The sequence below is a fragment of the Neolamprologus multifasciatus genome, chromosome 20 (assembly GCF_963576455.1).
Source record: "Neolamprologus multifasciatus chromosome 20, fNeoMul1.2, whole genome shotgun sequence".
In the NCBI taxonomy this organism is placed as follows: Eukaryota; Metazoa; Chordata; class Actinopteri; order Cichliformes; family Cichlidae; genus Neolamprologus; species Neolamprologus multifasciatus.
Genome location: NC_140458.1, coordinates 26387326 through 26413801, shown reverse-complemented (window position 1 = coordinate 26413801; position 26476 = coordinate 26387326).

Genomic DNA, 26476 nt, shown 5'->3' with positions numbered 1-26476 from the left:
CGGACTATTTTATTTTGCATGCAAAAAAGTAATTCAGATATGAGCATGCTTTGGTATCAGAAAATCAAATTGCAGTTGAAAAAACAAAGTATTTTCCCTGCTGTACAATAACATATCTGTAGTACATTTGTCACTAGTTGCTACAAGGGAGGTTTAAATAAAGTCTTGAAGTTTACAGCAGTGTTTTTACGCCGCCTAGTTCAAGGATTTTATTGGAAAAGCAAGGACATACTGCAAAGTAGTTTTTGAGGCGGGATGCTTGGGGATTCGGGTGAAATGTGATCTTAATTTTGAGAAACATAATGCGACGCCTAACACATTTTAATCCTTGTGTGGGTGGACTCGATGGGTGCTTTGGTGAGCCGTTTCACAAATGCAAGCCTTTGTGAAAGCAGGAGCCACCAAACTGGAGTTAAGCTCTCCAAAACCTATTGTACCTGCAGCATCACTATGAATATGAACTTTTAGTTCTTTTTCTTCTGTAGTTTGAGATTCAGGCTGATGTGCTAATGCACGTGCTTCCAGAGCATCTGGTCACTTAACTAGCTGACGTATTTTCTAGATTTGAGAATCACACTATATTTAGAGTATAAAACAGACACGTTTCAAGCTCTGCTAGTACATAGTGGTAGTACATAGTGCACCTGTCTTCTCGGTGCTTTGCGTCTGTTGATGGATCAGAGCTACTGCCTGTGTTATTGTAATGAAGACATTATACTGACGCTTGACATGGCCTGCGGTCCTCAGTTCAAGGCGAACAGTGTCATTATGACTGGGACATGCTCCATGACAGACGTTATGACATTTAGCCTTTGACTCCTGCGCCATATTACGGCACTGTTCAGAATAAATTTTGTCAGAAATTGATTTTTTTTTTTTAATCTTAGAGAGCAGAGGGCGTAGGAGGTAGAGCTCATTTATTGAGAATTGACAATCAGAGCTATTTTTTCACAGATTTTGGATAAGAAGTGTTTTGGTTTTTTTTGTATCTATAAACCACAGAGAAACATGTAATATTGGACTGTACTTTTTATATCCAATAAATTTGTATAGAAATGTTAAATCTCTATACTCGACTGTCTTCAGACAGAAAATCTTTGTCTGGGCATTCTTGGCCTTTAAATCACTGATTATTACTTAGTTCAAAGTATTTTAGGTGGTTTAGCATTTCTTCAAGTTGCACTTCTTTGAGAAAGTCCTTTCTCAAACAGATCAATACAGTATTGAACATTTACTGTAGATCCCTGAACTTAATAAAGTAAGACTGCCTTCTGAGAAATCTTTCTGTAGAGGGCACTGCAGCCTGCAGTCGCTTTTCATGATGGCCATAAAGCAGTTGGTGGGAGGCCTTGTCATCCTATGATTTAAACAAGCCAAAAATGATCCCCACTTGATGTTCACTTGATTTTGCCAGGATCAACTGTTTTCTGTTTTATCCTATCAAAACCATCAGCAGTGATGTGGAGAAAATAGATGAAAGGGTTAACAGACAGCATACATAAAGAGGGCCTAAGAAACTAGTGATACACATGGATTTACTGCAATCTGTCATCCTGATCATTAGTTACACTGTTGATAAATGGAGATGCACTGTAAATTGAATGATAAATATATCTTATCTGCAGTGGATTTGCTCACCAATGCATAGCGATTGCAATCCAGCAGTGTTACGTGAATGTCAGTAAGTGTATGTGAAAGTAATTGACAGTACTAACCAGCTGCAGATCCTAATTAGGTGTCCGATGGGGGATCTAAGCTGGGATGAACCTCATTAATGATGAGGAACAATGTTTGATGAAATTTACTTCTGCAGTTTTAGAGATACCTGCCATAATCACACACGCACACTGTCTCTCCCTGTGTCTCAAGCCCACCGTCTCCTCATCCCGTGCTCCCAGCGAATCCGTCTTCCCTCAAAGACTGCAAAGGACCAGAGCTGAAGCAAACACGTCAAAACACTTACAAGCAGTCGCCTCCTTTGTGCAAGCATCCTCAAACACTGAGTTAGTTTGAAGCTTGACTGACCCCAGTTACTGTACTTAGCAGGGGGAGAACACAAAAAAGACATACAGCTTTTTAAAGGCTCGCCCTGAGGGCCCGAGAGGCAGATGGGGCTCTGAAGAGTGAAAATGAATAGAATCTGATAGAGTGGAAAAAGTCTAAAAAGACACTTAAAAGAGTCAGAGATGCAAAGGCGGCATCACGGAGGTGGGATGTGAGTTGAAAACACCATGAAAACGCTACATTAGCTCCCTCTCTACTGCTGGTGGAGGCAGTAACCATAATCATTTGCTAGTCTAATGGCAGTAAGGCGGTGATGAGAGCTAATGCACACTGTCACAGGAAATTAAAGCGAGGGAAGCCATTTTGGAGCATAATTCCTTCAGTCCCCACCCCCTTTTTCCATGGTTCCTCTTGATTGATAGTCCTCTAAATGTTGCTCTACATTTAGATGTAATCAGGACAGTCTTACCAGAAAAGATGAAAGACCTCTCTATTCTGGGGTTCATTCCATTTATACTCCTGCAAATGACACAGCCACTTAATTTATCAGTGGAGTATCTCAGCCCCGCCACAATGTGAAAGTGCCATAATCCACATTGCCAAAACTGGCGGTAAGAATGGGGTCCATATGGTTGAGAATTATAACATTTATGAATAATTCAACAGGGGGGGACAGAGTGTGTCAGCGATCCGAATGTAATGCCGCAGCTCTAATTACATTTCAACCGATTTTGACATATGTTCCTCAGATGGACTGTGTTGCTTTCACACCCTCGCTTGATCAAATGTTTCATTTTGCAGGCATTAGATCAAATTCAGCCACGTGATGACTGTTAACAACACGACTTAAAACAGAGAATGATACAGTGGAGTTAAAGCAATCTAGACAGCTATAATGATATTGCAGATAACAACTAAAAGTGAAGATTTAGATTATCTCCTAAATGTATGGGTCATTTTTCACAACCTCTGGCTCACTGTAACAGTTCAATATTAGCAAAAAACCCACAAAACGCACTAAAAAAACATTTATTTTATTGATATTCATTTATTGATATCTAATTTATTTGGGGGGGTCTGTTATTGGTGTATTTTGCAGTGTGGGCACCCAACTGTTTAGTTGTTGGGGCAAATGAACAAATGTTTCATTGCCATTACTTCTGATGTCATTTTGCACAAATTAAACACTTTTAAATTACCCATCATCTCTTGGACATTGTAACATCTCTTTTCTTTTTGCTATGCTATAGTGGTTGAACACCAGGCTCTTAGCCTTGAAAACTAAGTTTAACTATTTATAGCAGCAGGTTTATCCACACTGCTGACCTTTTTTTTTGAATATCACCTAAAATGAAAATAAAGTTCTAAACAGGGGTGCACATAAGTGGTCCGCAGGTGCGCATGTGCTGTCAAAATAACAGACGCGCACCAGATAAGAAGTTGCAATGCGCGTTTGCGTACATAAGATTTTCTAGAGGAGGACAGACATTTGTTTAGAACTCTTAAAGATGTCGCAGAAGCAAGCTCCTTTAAGCAATTACTTTGGTGTTCCTCCACCTCCAAATAAATGTCAGAAGGAGTCCGAACCACAAAAGAAATCGCGTATTTTCGGGAAAGTGGTTGCAGGAGGTGAGCTGGCTTCAAACAAATGATGCACGTACAGAGATGTGGTGCAGAATATGCCGTGAAAATCCCACTCTAGTGGACAAAAACAGTGCCTTTTATATGTACGCAAACGTGCATTCAACTTCTTATCTGGTGCGTGTCTTTTATTTTGACAGCGCGTGCGCACCTGTGCACCCCTGGTTATAAAGTAACCTCATTATAGAAGAATAATACCTGCATCCATGATAGTGGTATAAAACAAAGATGTCACCTGTTGACTAAAGACAAAAACAAACTGATGTAAACAATCAAACAACGAGAATTAAACTTAAAAAGAATGACACAGTAGTGTGCAAAAGTCTTGAGCCATCCCTCATTTCTTTATCCTTTGCTAAGAAAATGGGCAATAGGTTCAATTAAACTTGTGAAAACATATATGAAGAAGTAGCTCCATGACTGTTAGCGTTCCATTGTGTGTTTCTCTATCCAGGTATGCTCTTCCTACACTGGCAGTGTGTTAGGATCATTGTCATGATGAAACATTAAGTCTTTGCCAGTCAGATTCTTTACAGACTGTTCATAATTCCATCGGTTGGGACAAAATCTCCAACACAGCTGGCTTAAATGCATTCCCAAACCATGACAAAGCCTCCAATGTAATTTACAGATGGCTGTAGACACTTACGGTTGTACCTGTACATGCTGATGAATCGCCCAAATCCTGTCAGGATTTTGTTTCAGTTTCTTAAGGACACTGCTTTAAAACCCTTTTCATCTGCTGTAGGTCTGTTTTTGTTCTTCACATGCGTGCAACATGTAAACATATGCATCCCTCTTTCAAAAAAATGCTCCTTTGAAGCAAAATATAAAGAAGGGATGGCTCAAGACTTTTGCGCAGACTTTTTAAGCTTATAGAGCAAATCAATTGATACTAACATGAAATAAAAATCCCTTTGTCCCATCTTGCTAAAACATTTTTTTTTACAAACATCAAAGTAAAAGGCCAACACAGCGAGTATCTAATGGTGAGGTTATCTTGGTTGTGCAAAACATTTCCACAGTCAATTTATCGCATGGCAGGGGTCGCTTCCACCACCAGCAGACGCTCTGACTCCTGTGTTGAGCAATGCTGTTCAAAGGTCCTGGGCACTAAATGTCATCTGATGACGTGCCGCTAAATAAAATCAAAAATCTAAATCAATATTCAGTTTGATGACCATTTGCCTTTAAAATATGACCTGCAGGTACACCTGTGCAGATTTTCAAGATACCTCGCAGATGCAGTAGTTTATCTTGAGCATACTCACACTAAGCATGGTTATCTTGCACCATGTCTGCACAATTGTCCCCGCTTTTCTCTGGTCTTCACTCACACTGCCCTTAATGATCTGGGCCAGAGTACACTTCAGTTTATCTTCATATGTGTACTCCTCTCTCGTGCTCACGCTTCACACCCACACATGCTCTTAAAATGTGCTCTTGCGGAGCACGAGGTTCACAGTTTTATGTATTTTGTGTCTTAATTAGGTAAGCGGTGATACACTCTCCTGTCACACATTTGTTAATTACTCTAAGTGGAGTTCTGTGTTACGGGGGTGGATGGTGATCATACAGCATGTGCGCTGCGCCCGAGTCCAGCTAAACCTTCCCCGAGCCCACTGGAAAGGTTCCAAGGAAGGGTTTGCATAAGCATGCTCGAGTACGGTACCTAGCAATCATACTGGTGAGATGAACTCTACTTTCAAGGACAAACGAACTTACCAATTTCTGTGCATATAAGGTGCTCAATATTTTTTTCAGTGTCTAGGGTCACAAAACACAGGGGAGGCTGTGTGTGACACAAAAACAACTGCTTTCTTAACCTAAAACCCTTAACTGAGACAAAGACACACACATACTGATGTCCTTCATTACCATAGAAGGACATCAGAGGCAAAAAAAAAAAAAAACAGATGTAGGTACTGTATACAGTCATTTTAACTGTCTAATGAAATTGGAAAACATATTCTCAAAACTGAATAAGAACTAATCTAATAAGAGATATCGTTTCTCACCGAAAACCCCCCAGAACACATCTCAAGGTGTAGCAATGTTCTCAATAGTAATTAATCTTTACTATCAAGAGGATTTACTTGGCAGTTTTTGTTCTGTCAGTGAAAACAGTCTAATCAGCAACAATTTGCAAACTTCTCTGGCAGCCAATGAAGCAGTTCAGATAGCTAAAATGGCAGCAAAGCTTCCCAAATTGAAATAGTGTTATCTGATGAAGAAAAATAGATCCTGCTTTTTCTGCTATTCCCCACACGCTATGCCCCAGAGTGTGGGAAAAGGTAAATAGACGGATAGAGGCAAGTAAAATCGAAGCGCCGGATCTGTAATCATCTAACTAATAAATTACTTTGCGCGTCTCTGTAGGTAGGTCGTCGCTCATAAACTTATGTCCTCTAGCATGAAAAGAACATTGTGTATGTTTGAGTTGGGATAAGAAAGACCTACAGGATGCTGAAAAAATAAACAGCTTTCATGGTGTTTTCATCTTGGTATTTATTTCCAAATGATGCTTACAGTACACGTTACACTCAGAGCTACATTCAGACAGCTCTCCCTTCACAAATGTCAAGGCCTAGCAACGTCAGCATAGGCTGATTCAGATCAGGAAAAATGCATATTTACAAGGCTCAGTCATACTCGCTTTCTTTCTCTATGCTTTATTAGGCCTTGGTGAAGTATTGATGCATACAATTATACTACTGAATGTGTCATGATTTTCTCTAAGTGACGGAGTTAATCAACCAGATCTGAGATTACTCAGTGGCTGTTCTGATCATGCCTCTAACCACCAGACTGGATTTTACATAGGCTCTATTTATTTTGATGGATGCAGCACATAGATTTATTGTGACATGCTGTGCAAAAAAACCCCAAAAAAACCCACCATGAATGAACATCTTGCTCCACACTGTTACACATGATCTACCCACGACAGCATACATTATAGCATTAAACATTATAGCTGAAAGTAAGCCAATTAGGCAACTCCACTCCACTGCTACCAACACGACATGCTAAATAATGCTAGTACAAAACATCCAAGAACACCAGCACTACATCAAGCTCGTCTAGTTGAAGTGGCGTATGTAGCGGCAGCTTGAAATTGTCCATTAATCCCAGAGCTTTCACTTTTTCATTACAGCTCTCCAGTCACAAATTGAAAGGGACAAATGATTGGATTACACTTGGTATAACTGAAAAAAGAAATAATTTCGCCTAGTGATTTATCTTACCCCTGCAAATGAATAGTACTGACAATTAGACTAACTGTGGATTCTAATACAGAGCAAGTAACCCAACTTCATCCCCAGGGTTTCCTCCACGTCTACTCTCTACCGCACTTTAACCGGAATTCTGGCTGGAAGAAATTAAAAAGAATAAAGACATCTCAAATTTTAGCACTGAGTAAAGCTATAAGTCTGCCAGAGGTGGACTCCCACCAAATCCTTCAAACATTATTCAAATTTTGTTCTGAAAACAAATAGTGTCACGGCTGGGGCAGCAGTCGTGTGGAGGTGAGAAGGAGGATCCAAATAGCAGCCAGTGGTGGAGGTGCAAGTAAGATTTATTTACAGCGAGCAATAACCAAGATGTGGGCAGAAGCGAAACAAACCTAAACTGGGAAAACTAACACAAAAGGAGGACACGGGGCGAGGAGCAGAGAGACACGGTGAAACATGGAATAATGCTGGGTACACAGAAGATTCATAGAGAAACACAGACAACGCGACGAGGAGCACAGGCAGACACGCAGTATAAATACACACACCAGGTAATTAGGAAAGGGCACACAGGAGGGGACACAGCTGGAACTAATGGGCATAACGAGACACAAACCTACAAAGTAAAACAGGAAACTCACAGACTGTTTCACAATACCAACTCGGGGACACGAACAGAACACAGAGGAAGGACACAGGTAGGGATAATAGAACACTAAACACACAACTCAAACCCTAAGAACAAATACAAAACAGCAGAAACTGGAAAATAATAACAATAAACTCAAAACACTGGGTCAACAACCCAGGATCATGACAAATAGGCTCTGTTAATTGTATAAAATGCCATTAATAAGTCCAATAAGTGGAATTAGACACTGCTCAGTGACTGTCAAATTGTTGTGCACAAGTGTTGTCATCATAAAACCTAACATGGCAACATTGTAAAGATATAAAAATAGGACACCACAGGCCACAGGGTGGTGCAGTAGTTAGCACTGTTACCTTAAAGCAGCTAGGTCAAGGGTTTGAATCCATCAGCACTCAGTCCAAAGACATCAATATTAGGTTAACTGGTCATTCTGAATTGGCCACAGGTATGAGGTCTTTCTGTGCTATGGGACCATTATTCTTGACTTCATGATGACATCACATCTGTCATCCAAGTCGCACTTCAGTGGACCTCTTGGTTTTTGCAACCTGACTCATTTTGTTGCTGCCACAAAAGCACCATATGGGAAGGATACATAAATAGATTTTGCTATGTGGCAGCAATGTCACCACTGGCCTGTGATCCTGCCTTTTGTTGTTACAGCTGGGAAATGCTCCGGCTGCCTAAAATTGGTAGAAGTGTAAGAAAATGGTTGGGAAAAAAAGATGAAAGTCATTGTGGTTGGCTGAGTATCAGTTGTGCAATTTCAACCATTTAAAATCTGATCAATACAAAATATAAAAACCCTGAAGGACCCTGAATATTTTCTGATTCCACACTACTCTCACTACACTGACTCAGAGTTCATATATAGTGTGGCAATGACCGTGTCACTGGCCAGTATTTTACACATTATTGAGTTTTAAACTTTCAGTATGGCAGTGCAGGCAGATTCCATGGTGAAATTTCATAATGGTGAATAAAATCTATAAAATGGACTTGAGTGTTCTGCTGCACTGCTCTGATCTAGTCCTTCATACTTGATGATTTGTCTCCTTTATAAAAAGAAATGGAGTTAGTTCATTTTACTCTATAACAGCTTTGGGTTAATTTGCCTGGAATCAGATTTATTTGTTGCAGTGTCAAGAGGTCCATACAGAAACATTTTTTCCGCCATCAGCAAAGCATTGGGTTGTTAGCAGCACCCCTCATAAATACATTCTTATTGCCATATACTCGGCGATAAACTTGGAGATATAAAACTGTGATCTATTGGTTGCCAGTCATTCAGCAGCCTTAAAAACTGTCATCAAATCATAATTAATTCTACACGAAGAAACAAAAGACCTGGTTATTTTAATCATATATATTTATAATTCTCAACTTGGAGAAACAGTGAGATAAATAGACACTGGAGAGATAATTGCCTGGGAAAAAATGTAGCTGCTATTGAACACAGACTCACACAAACAATACTACATAATAATTAGAGGGAACATGTCGCCACTGTAGTGATAAACAACTCTGAGATTGTATATCTGGTTAAAATTAAAATCTAATTAGCTTAAAGGGATCCAGTTTGTAGCTGTGGCTGTCACACTAAAGACGTTTTCTGGCCAAACCTACTATCCACGTATAGGTGGCATTTTTGTTTTACTGTCAGGTCACTTTGTGTGAAGCTCTTAAATCTGTTAGTGGCAAGCCAATCAGTGAGAGATCATCATTCTGCAGCTGCCACTCTCAAAGTCTTTAGGGATCGAAAATGGCCTCAGAGCGGCTCTGAAATGATCCATGGGCTATTGGGTTATTAATGTCAGAGTGCTGACAATCATAGACATTCTGTAAAGGCCTGACTCAACTGAGCTTAACATGGTTAACACCCTGTGACTCACAGGTTTCCAAAGCAGATAGCTGAAGTTATGTAAATAGAGGCTATTTCTATTTCAAATCCTTTTAAATGATGCGGTTTTCTCATGTACCAAAACAACAATAGATACATCACTTTTTTTTCATCAGTAATAATAGTAGAAAAAGGTGATCACTAAACTGTAGAAGTCATTCTCTGCTGATGATCTACCAAGACTGTGGCACTTGAGATATTTCAGTCTGAACCAAAGTCACCACAGACAAAAATGACTTAAACACCACCATCTCTTGTACTTACAGTTCCATCCCATAATAGCAATGCACAGTCCCAGACTTGCAGTCTTTTGGCAGCACCTTGAAAACTCAGCACCCAACATACATTTTGCATGTACATTTTTTCTTAAATATTGTATGACTACTTAATCAAAGGCTGCAGTGCAATTCATCAGCGGGTCTCAATCTTATTATCATGTTTTTGTTTTTTTGTTTGCAGAAGCCCCTACATAATAACCTCCTAAAAGCTTCCAACCCCCTAACAGTGTTTGCTGGAGCAGGTGGTCAAGCAATATACATCACAGTTAGGAAATTACTGCAACTGTAAGCTGTTCCCTTTAACCATATTTAAAAATTAACCCACCTTAATTTTCAGTTTAATGTTTAAATGGAGTTTTCAGGTTTTGCAAGAATTTAAAATGCATTTAAGATTTATAAGTAAATATAAGTGTTTAAATTTTAAATAACATTTACTTATGCTTCAGTCACACAAGCCTAAAGACCGGTTTGCAACCCCCGGGAAATTGGTTGGTGAGTGATTTCTGGCTGTTGCTGGGTGAAATCGGTCGAGCAGAGTGCAAGTGTTTCCAGAGACAACAACAATGTCCACTCAACCCGCAAGTGGCCAAAACAATTACACAGAGTTTCTTAGTTTAGTGTGCTTCTGCATTTTTTTTATACTTGCAACTGGCAGTTGGCAGTTCACTAACCAGTTTCTAGGGCTGTGTAACTGGGGCTTTAGCAACTGATTTCACAGGGGGAATCAGAGAATGTACATTTTCATCGATGGTTGCCAGATTGTCAACACAATTAAAACATTCAAAAACTTAGTTAATCTTCAAGTGAGTGACTGAAAATGTTTGACCAGTCTCCTAACTTGGGTCATGGGGTGGCCTGCAGCCTATCGCAGCTACACTGAGTAGAAACAGAAAAGAAAAAAGAAACAGAGAAGCAGCTTCACCAATAATCATCAGTAAATGCAACAAACATGCCTTTGGTCAGTGGGAAGAAACCAGAGTTACCTAGAGTAGAGATTCCCAAAGTGTTGGCCAGGGCCCCCTGGTTGGAAGCAAAGGTAGCACAGGTGAGCTGTAGTAATAAGAGAAATTGAGTTTGTAATTACTTACAAGTCTGTAGAGCTACATACTTATTTTTATGACAACTACATCAAAACTGGTAATAGGAGGCAGTGATTTGATATTACGCATTACCCCGACTTCAGTTTACTGCTCTTAGAAGCTTGTGTTCAATTGGCAGATTGGTCACACACTGGCTTTCCCATTGTATAACCAACAGTCTGTGTTTTTAAATAAAATTGGGTGGGACCCATGGGATTTCTTCAGTTTTTAAGTGGGCTGCAGCATGGTTGACTTTGGGAATGGCTGACCTAGAGGAACCCCAAAGAGGGACAAAAAGAGCATGACTTTGTAAATATGTGCCATCCAATGTATCAAAAAAGTATCAACATCTGAAACAGAAAGCCAAAACTGAGTATTAACTATTCAGACATTTCCTTTAAATATGCGCCATATTGATGTGAGAATATGACGCAGTATGCTGGACTAGAAGGTTATAAATCTTTTTAGTTGCTAAAAGGGGTCAATAATCTTCATGGATTAAGTAATGCCCCTTTTACAGGCACTGTGGCATTCGAGACTGTGAGACTTCCAAGCAACAAAGTAAACTTTTATCATTACAGCCTCCTCTAGATTTGTTATTGAGCATTTCACAAGCCATGCAATCATCTGCTAATGGCAAGTCTATGTGGAAAGCACATTGCTGAGCTCTTATGGGACTGGGCTGATTTTCCCACCCTGGTCCCTAGTTACAACTACAGGTTATTGACTGCAGTCACAGACAACCTACGATCAATACATGAGAGCATTAAAGCCATTGCCACGGCTGTTGCAATTTCATTGATCCCGTATCGTGTTCCACAAAAGGTTACAGAAATGGAGTCTTGGGCAACTGGCAGGGCAGCCGTGCACAGGCAATTTCAATGAGCAGAAAGGGTTCTCTGTGAGTGCTTAATACTCTGTTATTTTCACATTTCTCCAGGAGTCTTTTTTACTGAAAAACAAACAATTGCACTGTAAATTTTCTCTCTATACGAAGAGTATTCTATTTGAAAGATAATCGCCTGATGTTGAGGTAATTTATGCTTAATATCTTTGTTCCTTTGTTATGAATGTAGGGTCTGTTTTCTTTTGCTAGAAGGAATACAGCACTATGGCATAAATATAGTGATACAGACCAAATTCCAACGTTGTCCAGGTCATAGGTCAAGTACGACACAATGCCTTTCTCAGCTTTGGCAATGCCATTGTGTTCCTCAACAGCATAATGACCGTGTTAACCACTGTAAATCACACAGCTGGAAACCTGCCTGTGATGTGAACTGTGGTACTTGTCACTGGGTATAACAGAACAGTCCACTCATTGGAAACAACCAAAATACAGATGCTGCATCCACACAGTACACAGCATCCTCTGCCTAATGCATTTTCACTACATGCGGAAAGTCAAGTAGCTCTCTAGCTCTATGCAGGCTGGCACATTAGTCCAGCAATAAAGGGAACATGTACATACAGTTCTGTCACGGCGTAAAAGCATTTTGCTGTACCTGTGAGGGAGGATGTGTATTTATGTAACCTGCCATAATGGCTGCTACATTTTGGTGACCATCACTACTGACAGCATTTTGATGGCCACATCTATAGGTCATACAAGAATAATGAACTCTAAGACAAGTGCCTGAGTGCTCCTGGTGGGAGTGGAAGTACTTTGAGCAATTTCAGTTTGACTTGTGCACGAAACTCAATATAAAAAGTTCAAATTGTGCACATTTAGCTGTCTGTACCATCACTTACTTGACTTCTATAAGTAATTTATTGTCACAAATAGTATTATTATTTTGCTGTGAAGATGTTTTTTTTCTTAAATAGGAAAACAAATTTATTATATAAATGTTTAAATAAATGCAACACTGTCATTGCTGCTATTAAGGCCTTGTAATGGAGAAAAATGTTTTTTTTCCATCATACGATTAATCTTGCAAAACATCTGATTAACACAAGCAAATATATTCAACAAGTCTGGGAAGTTTTATAAAATGCTCACAGCCGGATTTATTGACAGACATTTAATGCAATCAAAACCACTGACAAGGGAAGAAGAGTTTAAAAACCAGTGGAAACACTAAATCCACTAAATCAGAATTAGATCGAGAGAAACGTCTTTTTGCATATTCATGTCGATGGGTCCCACTGACTTGTTTCCATCCAAGGAGAAGGTAAACACTGTGCTAGTCGACAGCTGATGGAGGACAAGATCAGCCGTGTCTGCCTGGTTCATTGTGGACTCAGGTGTTTAAGGCCCGAGCAGCTGTTCTAAGGCCAGCTTCATGCTCAGTTGCTCTGCATGGCTCTGCCGCTCTCCAGCTGAGACAAGGCCTGTTGTCTGTGCTATATTTGATACCACAGTGAGTAATTAATAAGGTTCTATTAATAACAGTGGGAGCTGTAAAAGATCCCCTTTTCTTTGCTGCTCTCCTCTGCAGCTTTTGGCACAGCCCAGCAGCCCTATTCACTGCTGTTATTAAGCCAATGCACGCAGAGCCACTGGGATGAAAACGCACACTTTATTTCATGGACTGTTTTATCTCCGTCTCATTATGAGAAGGGATGTAGCAGTAACCAAAGAGATTAAGTTTTAAATCTATCCCTTTATCCAGGTGCACGAGGAAATGATCTAAGTGAGCTGGACATGGGAGGCACATATCAGGTAACAAAGAAAACAGAAATTGTGTTGTGGATTACATCGCCGTGACGAAATTCTGCAGAAATCATAACAACAGATTTGGCACTAAGACTTCAAGTGTTAATGACTGAAAGAGTGACACAGATGCATGTTTGGTAAATAGTAATCCACTTTACTGTCACCATTTTTCTCCCACTTATCCATGCATGTATCACATCAATATTAGGATAAGAAGTGATTAAAATTTGACAGCTGGATGTCCAGATCTGTCCCGTTGGGCTGGTTAAGAAATTTGGCATGAACATGTTAGGATTACACACACACAGCAGATGCATTTTTAATAAAACACTTAAGCATAGCTTCACAGCACAGAAGCAGGAAATCTCGCATTACATTCAGGTGAAAGGTCTCCCACCTGGCAGGTAAATATAAAAGTATTAAATATTATAAAAGTATCTTATTCCCCATGAGAGGCGATGTTCTTTTTCTGTTACTGTAATATCTTCTGTGCATCCCTTAGATCTAGTGGTAAATGTCAACACAGGTTTCAGTGACTTGCTGCACTTGGCACGCAGTGACTGATTAAAGAACCCTTGGCATGGAGAGAAAGCTACCTGGGCTGTGGTTTTTAAAATGAGTGACCTCGACTCAGTCCTGAGATTCCCTGGCTTCGCTTTTTGACAAAACTGGGTGAGCTATGATTCATAATCCAATTGTCCCTCAAGACTAAGTAATGCTGGCCAAAACCACAAAGCCAGGGATCGTACAATATTACCATGGCAGTTTGTCTAAAATAAAAATTGATTTTAAAACGGCACCCATTAAAAATAGATGCTAATCTGGTAGATGAATCACAGCGTGTCACGGCAGTAGATTATTCTGATATGTCTTCATTTATTTTGAGTGGGCAGCTATCATGGAATTTAAATGCCATTGACAGTTGCCAAGTGCCGGTAAAACATTTTACAAATGTGAAAAGCAGGAAATGAGTGTGGGCTGAGAGAGCTATTGAGTGGTGATGCAGTGACAGTTATTTCTGCCCAAGCAATGACTGGCTGCCCACTATATTGGCACTGGGAAGCCAAATCAGTGAGCTGGCCTTAGGCTACAGAGCACAGTTGTTGCCATGGTAAAAGGATTATCTCTGAATAAAACTGTCCATTCTCCTGAATTGGATAGACAGTTGTTCTAGCAGGTAACCTTTAAGTGCATTTCTTCTCCCTTCCTGTCGAACTTGTATTTCTTCAAGTTTCTTCTCAAATCAGGAGTACCGATAAACTGAGGCCAAAAATAAACATATCTAGTTATGCATGGGTATCTCTAGCTTAGCGTTAGTGTGATGATGATGATGATAATAATATTGAATGGTAAATGAGCCTGTATTTGTATAGCGCTTTACTAGTCCCTATGGACCCCAAAGCGCTTTACACTACATCCGGTCATCCACCCATTCACACACACATTCACTTACTGGTGATGGCCAGCTACATTGTAGCCACAGCCACCCTGGGGCGCACTGACAGAGGCGAGGCTGCCGGACACTGGTGCCACCAGGCCCTCTGACCACCACCAGTAGGCAACGGGTGAAGTGTCTTGCCCAAGGACACAACGACCGAGACTGTCGGAACCAGGGCTCCAACCGGCAACCTTCCGATAACAAGACGAACTGCCAACTCTTCAGCCACGATCGCCCGTATTGAAGACTAAAAGACTGAAAATGGAGAGATTCTCTTTATTTAGCTGGAGGGCATGGTCTTGTACAGCTGTTTTCTTTCATAGCATCCACATTTTTCCAAGCACGATGATGTCTTGAATGAATTATGGGCAGTTTGTAGTTGTTTCTTTATGGTTCAGGCATCTACAAGATTTAATAATATGTGACAAGTGTATTTCTTCTCTCAAAGATCTCAGGGAAATAAATAATAAATAAGCACAGTCTGCCTCACCTAAGAAGGAACAATACAATCATCATTTTACCTTCTGGTGACTTCAAATTAATGTATCTTAGTTCTATCTGGATTGGGTTGGTAGATGTAGCGGATCAATCCAAATATAGATAGTATCCATATGCTAATGCTGGTCTTGGTGTCACATCAATAATAGTGCGACTGGATCAAAACTTTGCTTCTATCCTCTAAGTTCAGTATGTAGCCCACTGAACTGTGTTGAATTGTTTTAGAAATAAATACTATATACTGTGCCTCATCATGCACTATGAACAATATCTGAACTTTTTGGTGTTGACAGTCTCACCGTTTATTTATTTATAGCTTACAGCACATTTAAACAGCAGAGGCTGACCCAAAGTGCTTTAGAGGCAGGTGCATTTATATTTCAGGTTTCATAAAAAGTTTGGAGACCTGCAAATGCTACATGCAAAGCTGAAAGCTGTTGTTTTATCTAATTACTGAGGAAAGTAATAATCACATTGATTTAGTGGTCATTTAAATGTGTTCAGAATCTGCAATTTGATGATGGTTTATCCCATAAGTCATGACATGCTGCTCTCATCTTTAAAAAGCTTTAAAAGTTAAAAGTATTACTATCTGAAATACTGGCCTTGCATTTACTTGGTATCAGATCAATACCTAAATCGCACAGCACTCCAGTCTGCATATCAATGCATCCATGGGCAACATACTGAACCCAGAGTTGCTCCCCATGCGTCCCCCCATGAGTGTAGGCACGAATGTTAGATAGTGTTCTGAGGTATAGAAAAAAAACACTTGTATGAATGTGTGTGTATGTGTGTGTGTGTGTGTGTGTGTGTGTGTGTGATCAGGTGAATGAGGTTTGTAATAAAAAGGTACTTTGAGTGCTCCATTAGTGTAGAAAAGTACCAGTCCATTTACCATTCTCTCACTGGCTGGGCCCTAACCAACTCTCAAATGTGATCTCGGTAAAGTCTTTGCATGGATTAAACAGCAAGCATCATATTTTAAAGTTGCAGGCAGACAGATTTTGCAGACTTTGGACAGAAAAATATCACGTTTCTCTTACATTTTACTCTTAATCTAATATTCATAGTCCTCAAGAACACAAGAAGTTAAATATGAACAAATTTGTTAGGATACAGTAAAATGCACACAATACACTCTCATCACTCCCAGCTTTTTACACTAAGTGCCATTCAGCCACCCCTGATATGTTTAATTACAGCAGTGTTTAACTGTGGTCACCTTTGCCTCTTCTACCTCTGTCTATGAAATTAGCATTCCATCCACAGGCATATAATAAGCATAAAAAATTATTTGTGCATGTCTGAACAAATTACAGAAGTTGCAGTGTCTCTGCTCCTTTCAATATCCGCACACATCTGAAGTGTTTGTTTGGCAGTCTGAGGTTAACACGCCACCAGTACAGATCAGCTAAAGAGCTGAGCCAAAGGGCTTTAATGTAGCTGCCGATTTTTGCACTGAGACAAACATAAAACACGTCTTGTATAACATAAACAAGGATGTACTGCTAATGAGCAAGAAACGGATGAAAGCATCAAATGATGGACGATAAACAGCTTTAAAGGAAACAGCTCAGTACACAGCAGATAAAGATGAAAAAGATACAAAAAGCCTATGAACTCCTAAAACTGATAATGGATGTTTAATTAATTTTATTTCTTCACAAAATGGTTTTAAAAAGGACTTCTAACTCAAAAAGACTCTGAAACCAATTCGAATCTAGTTCTGTTATCTAATAGGCCTGAAGACATGCAGGGCTGAAACCTTCACCCCTACAGTGGTAAAAGAAGGTGCCTCGTTTTTAAGGGTGCTTTGCTGGCGTGGTGTGGGTAAACATGCCCTCTCACATGGAAAGATCACAGAAATACAAAGAGGTTCCGGATACCCAGCACATTCTGATTGGTGTGAACCCTTCCAGTGCCATCCATAGTGCATAGGCGTCACTGAATGGTTTGACAAGCATAAAAATTATGTGAATGATGTGTGGTATGGCTGCATTATGGCTTTTTCAGTAGTATTCAACAGACTTTAGGAGCTTAGGATGCTGAGATTTTTGCTGGAAGTTTGAGCTTCCAGGAAGGAGGAAAAGAGGAAGACCACAGTGAAGATTCATGAATGTAATGAAGGATTACATTCACAGGGCTGGTGTAACAGAGGAGGATGCTAGGGTTAGGGTGAAACAGATCCACTGAAAAAGCAGCAAGAAGAAGAAGAAGAAGAAGCAGAAGAAGCAGCAGCAAGAAGAAGTAAGAAGAAGAAGAAGCAGCAGAAGAAGAAGCAGCAGAAGAAGAAGCAGTAAGAAGAAGAAGAAGCAAGAAGAAGAAGCAGCAGCAAGAAGAAGAAGAAGAAGCAAGAAGAAGAAGAAGAAGAAACAGCAGCAGGAAGAAGCAGCAAGAAGCAGCAGCAGGAAGAAGCAGCAAGAAGCAGCAGGAAGAAGCAGGAAGAAGAAGCAGAAGAAGAAGAAGAAGAAGCAAAAAGAAGAAGAAGAAGCAGCAAGAAGAAGCAAGAAGAAGAAGAAGAAGAAGAAGAAGCAGCAGCAGCAAGAAGAAGAAGAAGACGCACACATTGAAGCTGTTTTCACAGCACAAAGTGACCCAACACCTTATTCTATTGGAATTTCCATTTAATTGTCACCTGTCTTTATAGTCATACTTAAAAAGCAAGGACAGAGTAGTCTTCAATTTCTTAAACAACAAAAGAAGGAAGAAACCAAGAGCTGTATGCATTCATCTTCATTTTGTATCAAATGCAGCTCCTCATCTTGTTCAGACTTCAAGTAATCAAACACTTCACTGAAAAAGTGACAAAAATTGGAGAGCTGCATATATGCTAGACTATGATGTTATCATTATCCACAAGGATAAACACAGCTCAGCAGCACTTACAAAATGTAGCTGGTGACAAAGATCCATCTCTTCATATTACTGGTTGTAACTGCAGAAAACAATCATTGTCCAATTACCACGACTTTTTCATTTGTTATGGATTTTTATTTGTATTTTGTTCTTTACGCTATACGCTGTCATTGGATGTTGTTAAATGCAGTCAGTGGCAATTTCAGGAAACAGACTGAAGCTGAGCATTTAAATATGTGGTGGTCATTCATGTTGTGAGGCTGGACAACACAGGTTATTATCAGGATGTCATGGCACTGGTGGTCCCCCTCGGTGCTGTAAGAGGCTTGATTGTCAAGTGTAAGCAGAATGCTTTAACACTGAAACTTTTTTGGTTGGAGAGGGAGACAGTGTGCTAAGTGAAAATGCTGGGTAAGAGTCAAGTGGGATGGGACTCCAGAGCAGCACTTAATTGCTTTGCTGTAGTCGTGGTTGACTTGGGGACACCAGGGGACACATATGCCCGAGGAAGAGAAGAATGCTTTCATAGGTATGGGATTACAACTCACAGGGGAACTGACACACACCACACCAAACAAACACTGCATTGCTGAAATCCTGTAATTCTCAAAAAAATAGCACAATCTGTCAGGCAGAATCCCCCAGAGACGAGGGATTTGTCAAAATGGGTAGTCAGAGTTTGTTTTGTTTTTTACTTTATTTTCTTTGCTGACTTTATGATGCAATGGGGACTTTTGGCACTGTTTTTAGCCGGCTCTAGAGATGACAATGTATGTGGGCTCAGAACACTGCTTCTCTCTGAAGTGAAAAAGCCTAACAAGCATGTCATTAATGACCATGAAATACTGTACACACATCGTTGGACCCTGGAGGATAAGTTCAACAGATTGACGTGAAACTCATATTCTTGCCTCTGGCAAGGGTGACGTTTTTGGATCACAGATCAAAACTATTCACCGTAGCGATAAGAAGGTGGTAGCTTCATGCTGACTTTAAATTTAAGTTGACTAAGGTTCTAGTCTGAAGACCCTACCACTCTGGTTCTTGAAACTTCACTCCTATTGTTATTTTGATTTTCAACCATGCAGTCATCTTCTTTTCCACCTTCATCTCGTCCTTTTCTAGAAAGTTTGATATGAAGTGTCCATCAGCCGCCCTAACTCTACTAAACATGTCTTATTTGCATAAAAATTCTGTGGTCCAAAGTTTGGACTTGTTGAAAGATTGCTGTGAAATTTAAGTTTTGTATATATCAAATACTACTCATGCTTTATTTTGCAGTGAAATTTAACAATATGATATTTACCACCAGTGATCTTTTGCAATGTTTAGTTTTTTTGTAATAGAAGTTTTTAGTAGAAATTTTGTGGGGGCAAATATAGCAGGAGTGCTGGACGTTTTCTTTACTTTGTATTTTAACTAATCAGCATCCAGATATTTTTGGATGTCTCTGTCTCAAATTACAGAACCTTATTCATGTTGATGATAAGAAAAACCTGTGAAAATTTGAGGCTTTTATCTTTTTTAGTTTTTGATATTTGTGTTCAAAGACTGCCTCAGATTCAACGTGCAAGACAAAATAAAGCCTGAAAGTGGGTGTACTGGCCATTTTTCAAACAAAACATCTTGAAAACTATTTGATATCCATCCATCCACTTATCCTTTTCAGGGTCACGGGGGGCGCTGAAGCCTATCCCAGCTGTCTTAGGGCAAGAGGCAGGGTACACCCTGGACAGGCCCCCCAGTCTGTCGCAGGGCTTACACATAGACAGAGACAACCATTCACACCCATGGCCAATTTAGCGTTTCCAATTAACCTATCCCCACTAACTGCATGTCTTTGGACTGTGGGAGGAAGCCGGAGTACCCGGGGAGAACATGCAAACTCCACACAGAAAGACCCCAGCCTGATGGTTGAATTGAACTTAGGACCTTCTTGCTGTGAGGCACAGCAATCATTAAATATGTTGGACAATAAAAATCTTTGTGCAAATCTGAGACAGTTGAGCAGAAAAACCTTCTGATTTGTGATGGAATGAGCGTTTTTTCTATCGCCAAGCATCTGGATTCCTGTTTCAAAGTCTAATTGCCTACATGCTTTGGTTAGCTTAGTCAATCTCCTGCACATCAATAAATAATATCCTTTACTTACATACAGGATCTCTTTCCTCTAACTAGTCTAGTTAGAAACATGACTTGCTAGAGTTAAAATTAGCTTCAAAACATCCACCTCATAAACATCTGCAGCGAGCGGTCTCTCTTGTAGATCTGAAGGAGAAACATCATAATTGATTATGTTTAAATGTATGGGGATCTTGATTTGAAGAGCTGCATATCATTCTGAATGGCAACTTCATCATAATTACTAATCTCGCCTTCAAAGTCTGTTTTTTGTGTGCTCATTAGAGATGCCTGATGAAGTTCCCAATCAATATGCAGATTAGGAGCACATCAATTTGTTTTGATTCCTATGTCATCATTTTTTTTCTTCAGTACGCTGAAATGCTAGAGTGAAGATGTCAACACTACAGATTTATATCTGTTCCTGAGCAGTACGCTGAATGATGCATGTTTGCGGTTTGATTACAGTTGATGTCACGGGCATGGAAAGTGTGTGTGTGTGTGTTTTAGAGAGAGATTTGTTCCACTTCTAAAATTTGCCTGGCCGTGCATTAAAAATGAAGGCCGCTCATTCTAAAAATTATTTCCTTTTTTTTGTAGGTTTATTTATTCTAAGGTTCAGTTGCCCTCCTTCTGTCCTGTCAGTCCTGTCACGATTTTTACAAAATAATGTAACAGCATGGAGCAATGTGAAAAATCAAAGCCCCAGAAACAACAACAGTTCTGCCACCATAAGTATCTAAATCCATAGAGCGTGTTTCACAGCTCCCGTCCTGCTCTAAGCCATGTGAATCAGGCTTATTTGATTGAACAGGATATTTCAGAGTTATCAGCGTTACCAGTACCACTCAAAGAAAACAGATGTATATCAGTAATATCTGGTTTCCTTACTTTTTATTGTGTGCGGGTTTTATTGTTTTGAATACAGTAATTAAATTTTTTTCATTTTCATTTCTTTCCCATTTTTATATGGGGTTTCTGTTTTATGTGAGCTCATCAAAAAAAGAAAAAGAAAATCAGATATTGAAGCTGTGATAAGTCCAGCAGACTATTATACTGGCTAATATTTCTTATCACAGGTACAGTGGGATCGAAACTTTCTCATACTTTTGTGTAAATTTTTCAGAAAGAAAGACAGCAATCCTGTATGAACACATTTTTTTTTGACATTGACATGTTAAGGCTTTTGTCCAAAAGGTCAAATTTTTTCAATTTTAGTGAAAAGTCAGGTAATGTACAGAATAAACTTAGAGTAAGACTGCAACAGTGGCAACATTATAGCTAAAGTGGGAGAAGTAGAGAGAATTACAAATTATGGCTAGACTGAAGATTTCTAGAAGGGGGCAGTATAAAGCTCTAAAGAGCCTTGTGAAAGCTACATTATTTGTATCTGTCACAATCAGACAGACTAAAAATGACCACACTATCTGAAGGTGGCTTTGTTCGCTAAAAAAAGAAAAGCAATAGAGAATCTTACCGTAATGACTGTTGCATAGCTATGTATGTTTATTCCATAACTCCTCCTAATCTCCCCAATCTGGGTGAAACCTACTATATAAACTGCCAATTGTACGAGAATTATCAAGGTCTATTTAACTTTAGGGAATTAATTTTAAAACATTCAAATTTTTACAAATTATGATTCAATGAGGAGAGATCATTAAAAGGAACTGAACATGATTTATTGATATACAGAATTCAATTAAGCTATTTGGCGATTAGACTCTGAGAACTCATCAGAGACCTCAGCAGAATGGAATCCCAGCGGTGTCCGGATGTGGTCTACACACTGGTGGTGAAGATGAAGATGGAGGCTTGGATGGAGGGTGCTGTCATTTCACAGCAGAGCAGTTGGGGAGAAAATCTAACCACTTATAAATCCAGGTTGGATGTTTCTGCCAGTAACAGAAGGGTTGATATTTCAGTGTATCAAACCCACGGTGAGAGATAATGGTGGTAATATTGAGGTCTGGGGGTGGTTTACAACTCTGAAGTTGGACGTCTACACTGACTCGACTACACCAAGACAAAGGTTAAATATTTCCCCATTCTCCAAGTAGATGTTGCACCTTCTGATTGGCAGGTTTGTGGAGCAAGATTCCCAGTTCAGCAGGAAAGAAACCCCAGGAACTACCTGAAGACGAAAGAAAATCAATGATAAGTGTTTTCCTCTACACCTGCCTGACCTGAACCGGATGTTTTTTAATATTTTGTCTGCTTTTTTATATGTCACATTACTGTTTGCCATCAGAAAGTTTAAAAATGGATGCTTAAGCAGCAGGTCTTCAGGCAGGAGCAGGTGCATTCATTAGCAAAATCCTAATGAAACAGAAGAACAACCCAAGGGAAGCCAGCCAAACAAAAGGAAAATAACACAGCAAGGTGCCACCTCTTTTATTTCACCATGTCAATATATTCCAAGGGTTTCAGTGGCTCTTTCCTTTTTGGCCCTAACTGCTCCTGTGCCGCTATCCATCTGTGCTCAGAACATAACCATATAAACCTGCCTTCACTAAATGATTAACAGCTGGAAACCCCGGAAGAAAAACCGGACAGAATAGTAACTAAATTAGACCAAAAACAGACAACATAAACCCATTTTAATAATCACTATTATGTTTGGGAATAGGGCCCAGAGAAAAGGGCGTAGGAGTGACCCCGTTCACATTCACAAAACTGCAAACATTCTCATTGTTCATATGTGAAGACATATTATGCAGATTACTAAAATATTTGCTGTGTAGATTCATGCTCCCAAGGGAAAACCCCTTTTCATTTTAATGGCCTTTCCTCTTGCAAAGTATGCAAGGACAAACTTCAGATGAATTAATAAATACTGCAGACTGTGCAGCTATTAGGACTTTGGACTTTTAATGTTGTTATGCTAATTACACTTTTATGCTGGATAGCGTTTAATATTGTCTTGTGCTTTCTCAATAGGTATAGGCATTTTTACGGCTCGGTGGTAAAAGGCTGATGGGGTATTGTGGTCACCCTGCCTGAGGGGCGGACGACACAGACAACTAAGTTTATAAATCCAATAACTCGAGAAGGACGTGACATAGATGCTTCAGCTAGATAGCATAGGTGCATTTACTGGACGTAGGATTTTAAAATTGATACCATATTTGTATCTACTAGTACTGGCTGTGTAATTTAGTGCTCTCATATCCCCTCACTGAACGTTACCAGAGTTCTTTGCCTCTGCTGCATGTTCAACATTTGCCCCAGCATTTTTTTAAAGGAGTTTACAGGACAAGTGGCCACTTCACTTCCTTTAAGTGATTCTATGTTTGTTTGTTTTTTACCACCTCGTGATTCCTCTTATTGTCAGCTCTGTCCCCCACCCGCCTTCCCTGGTTCTCGTGGCATGGATGGAGCTGATCCCTGTCACAGAGGTCCAATCCTGTGCACATGGGGGTTGAATTATTAAAGTGGAAACTACCAGCTCAGCAAACATGACCAAAGAGACAGATGATCCTTTCTTCACTCTGTGCTTCTCATCACCCTTAAACCTCTAGAATTTACCTCCTGTCAAACAGCCGTCCCCGTGAGCGTGCTGAAGCACCACATTTTATGACACCCAAGTCAAAAGGCAATTCACACATACACACACACTCATCCACTAGGTCATGTTTTGCACCTAATGAAGAGTAAGAATCTGCAATGATCACTGCTTAATAAATTCTACCGACTGAGTTCAGCAAGTGTGAAAGAAGTCCAGTGAGATCCTACCGCCTGCTCGCACGCAGAACATTTTCTTATTTTTCTTTTATCAGCTTCATCTTTCGCGCAGTTGACACTACAGCAAACAAGCCCAACGATGCAAAATAACTCATCGACTAAGCAGAAAGTTTGCATAAAGGCTGAGTCGTGTAAAACACTGCATTGTGCGAGTGCAAAGTCTTCCATTAGCAGGAGCTAACTCACTGATGCAAGGTCGGCCCACTTGACACAAGAAGAAAAGACGCTTTGTTTTGTGAAGTACAGCACTAAAAGGCAGCATCATTCTGCCTTGTAGTGGAGTGCCTAAAAATTCTGTCATTTCTTAAACCACCCCAGAGGGAAACAAACAAATGCGTCTCACTTTCCTCATGGACAAAAGCTGACACGTTTTCTTGTACAAGGTTAATATATCATTATCCGCTGTCTTCAGTTCCTCCCTCAGCAGTCACAGAGAGAAGGTCAAGCTTTATTCTTTTAGTCCCTCTGCAGATGTTTCCATCATTCTCTAACAAAACTCATTTTCAATAAGGACATGTCATCTACCACTCTCAGCAGAGCTGTCACACCACCTCTGAGATCTGCACTTTATAAAACCCCCTTCGGAAGCTCGTTGCGTCGTCATTACAGGAACACAAAATGTCAGCCTGTCTTAGCAGAGGAAACAGATGTAAACCTGGTAGGAATGGAGCTGAGGAAATATCTTCATTTAAAAGATTTTAATTAAAGACGCATTAACCCTTTTTACGTGATTTGCTCTTGGGTCGTGATCTTGTTTTGCAAGACTCGTGGCACGCGTAGATGGGGGGCGGGGTTTGTGTGAAAATGACAATTCTTAGTGCACATTCATGCAGCAGGGGGATAACAAATGAGACACTATATTTGATGCCTTTACGGGCAGGAGGTGAGAAGACATTTCTGCTTTGACACAGTCTCCACATGGAATACCAGCTGCAAGACGAGTACAAGAAAAGTCATTTCTCTTGTAAAATTTCTACCCCATATCCTGTTTCGGCTATCAGCAGGTTTTTAAATCACGGGAATGCGGCGGAAAATAAAATATGGTCCCCTACTGTCTTTAAAACTATCACTTCGCGGAGAAAGGTCGCGCAGTCATGTAAGAGTTAAAAATGCAGTGCAGGCATCAAAGGATTGAGCATGAGTATGTGTTTAACACGTGACACGTTTAAAGGGATTTAAATCAGGTTTTAGTAAAAAAAAAAAAAAAAGAAGCAAAATTTCAAACCTTTTTTGTTTGTTTTTTTGGGGGGTGGGGGGCTTTTTAGCTGTTATTGAGATATGAGTCAGCTGCTCATTTCCAAACTTTAACAGAAACACTCACTGTCTGCTTACCCTGCATTACTGCAGCTAAGTGTTCTCGAGTGCAGGGGAGGAAATCCTCAAAAGATGGATTCATTCACCTCTTCACCAAAATACTATTTATGGGCAGCGTTTAGCTCGAGTGGAGGAGCTCCAGTAAAACATCAAACAACATAATAGTAATATTTCTTTTGTGAAAAGCTAGAGGAAAATTTATGTGAGCGACTGATCGGCTTTTTACCCCCAATCCCAGAACTTGCTCGTTCCTTCCAGCAGCCGCGGGAGAAATAGCTGACGGAGACCAATGTTAATGATGCATCTCCACAATGTGGAATTCACAGCCGTGTTGTAGCTCATTGATCAAGACTTTGTACTGAAATAGTGATGAATTTATGTTTACATTTGTGTACATTTTTATTCATTTGTATTTTTATGATAATATAGTTACAGATCTGGTTTCTGATGTCAGGGGTCTATGACCCAGCAGTTTTGAGTTTTTTTGTATTTTTGTTTCCTTTATATTGTTGTAAATATCTCAAGTTCTTGTGTTGCCATTATTAGTTAGGATTTAGTTGAGTTTCATTCTAGTTTTACTTCTTCTATAACTCCTGATTTATAAGTCTTATCTTCACAGTTAATATGTCATGTGTTTCTTGTCTGCGTGCTTCATCTTGTCAAGTTTGTGTGCCATGTCTAAGTCTCTCATTGTTTCCTGTTTTATTTTGAAGAGGTCTGGTGTCCCATTATTATTGTGTTTAGTTTCACTTCCCCTGTGGCGTCATTAGCTGTGTCCCAAAACCTACGCTGCATCCTCCTGAGGCCGCATTTGCAGACCAATTACGTCACAGCAACACAACGAAGGCTGTCCCTATTCGTAGACTCCTCCGAATGCAGCCGACAAATGCGTCTTCCTTTCCCCTAGATTTGAAGGATGGGTCAGGTGTATCCTTCGCGGCCCACCATATCCCAGAATTCATAGCGCGGCCCAGCCAATTCCAGTTTCCAACAATGGTTAGTTTTAATATTACTCTTATTACTCTTTCTGGGTCACAAAAAAAACTTTTAAGA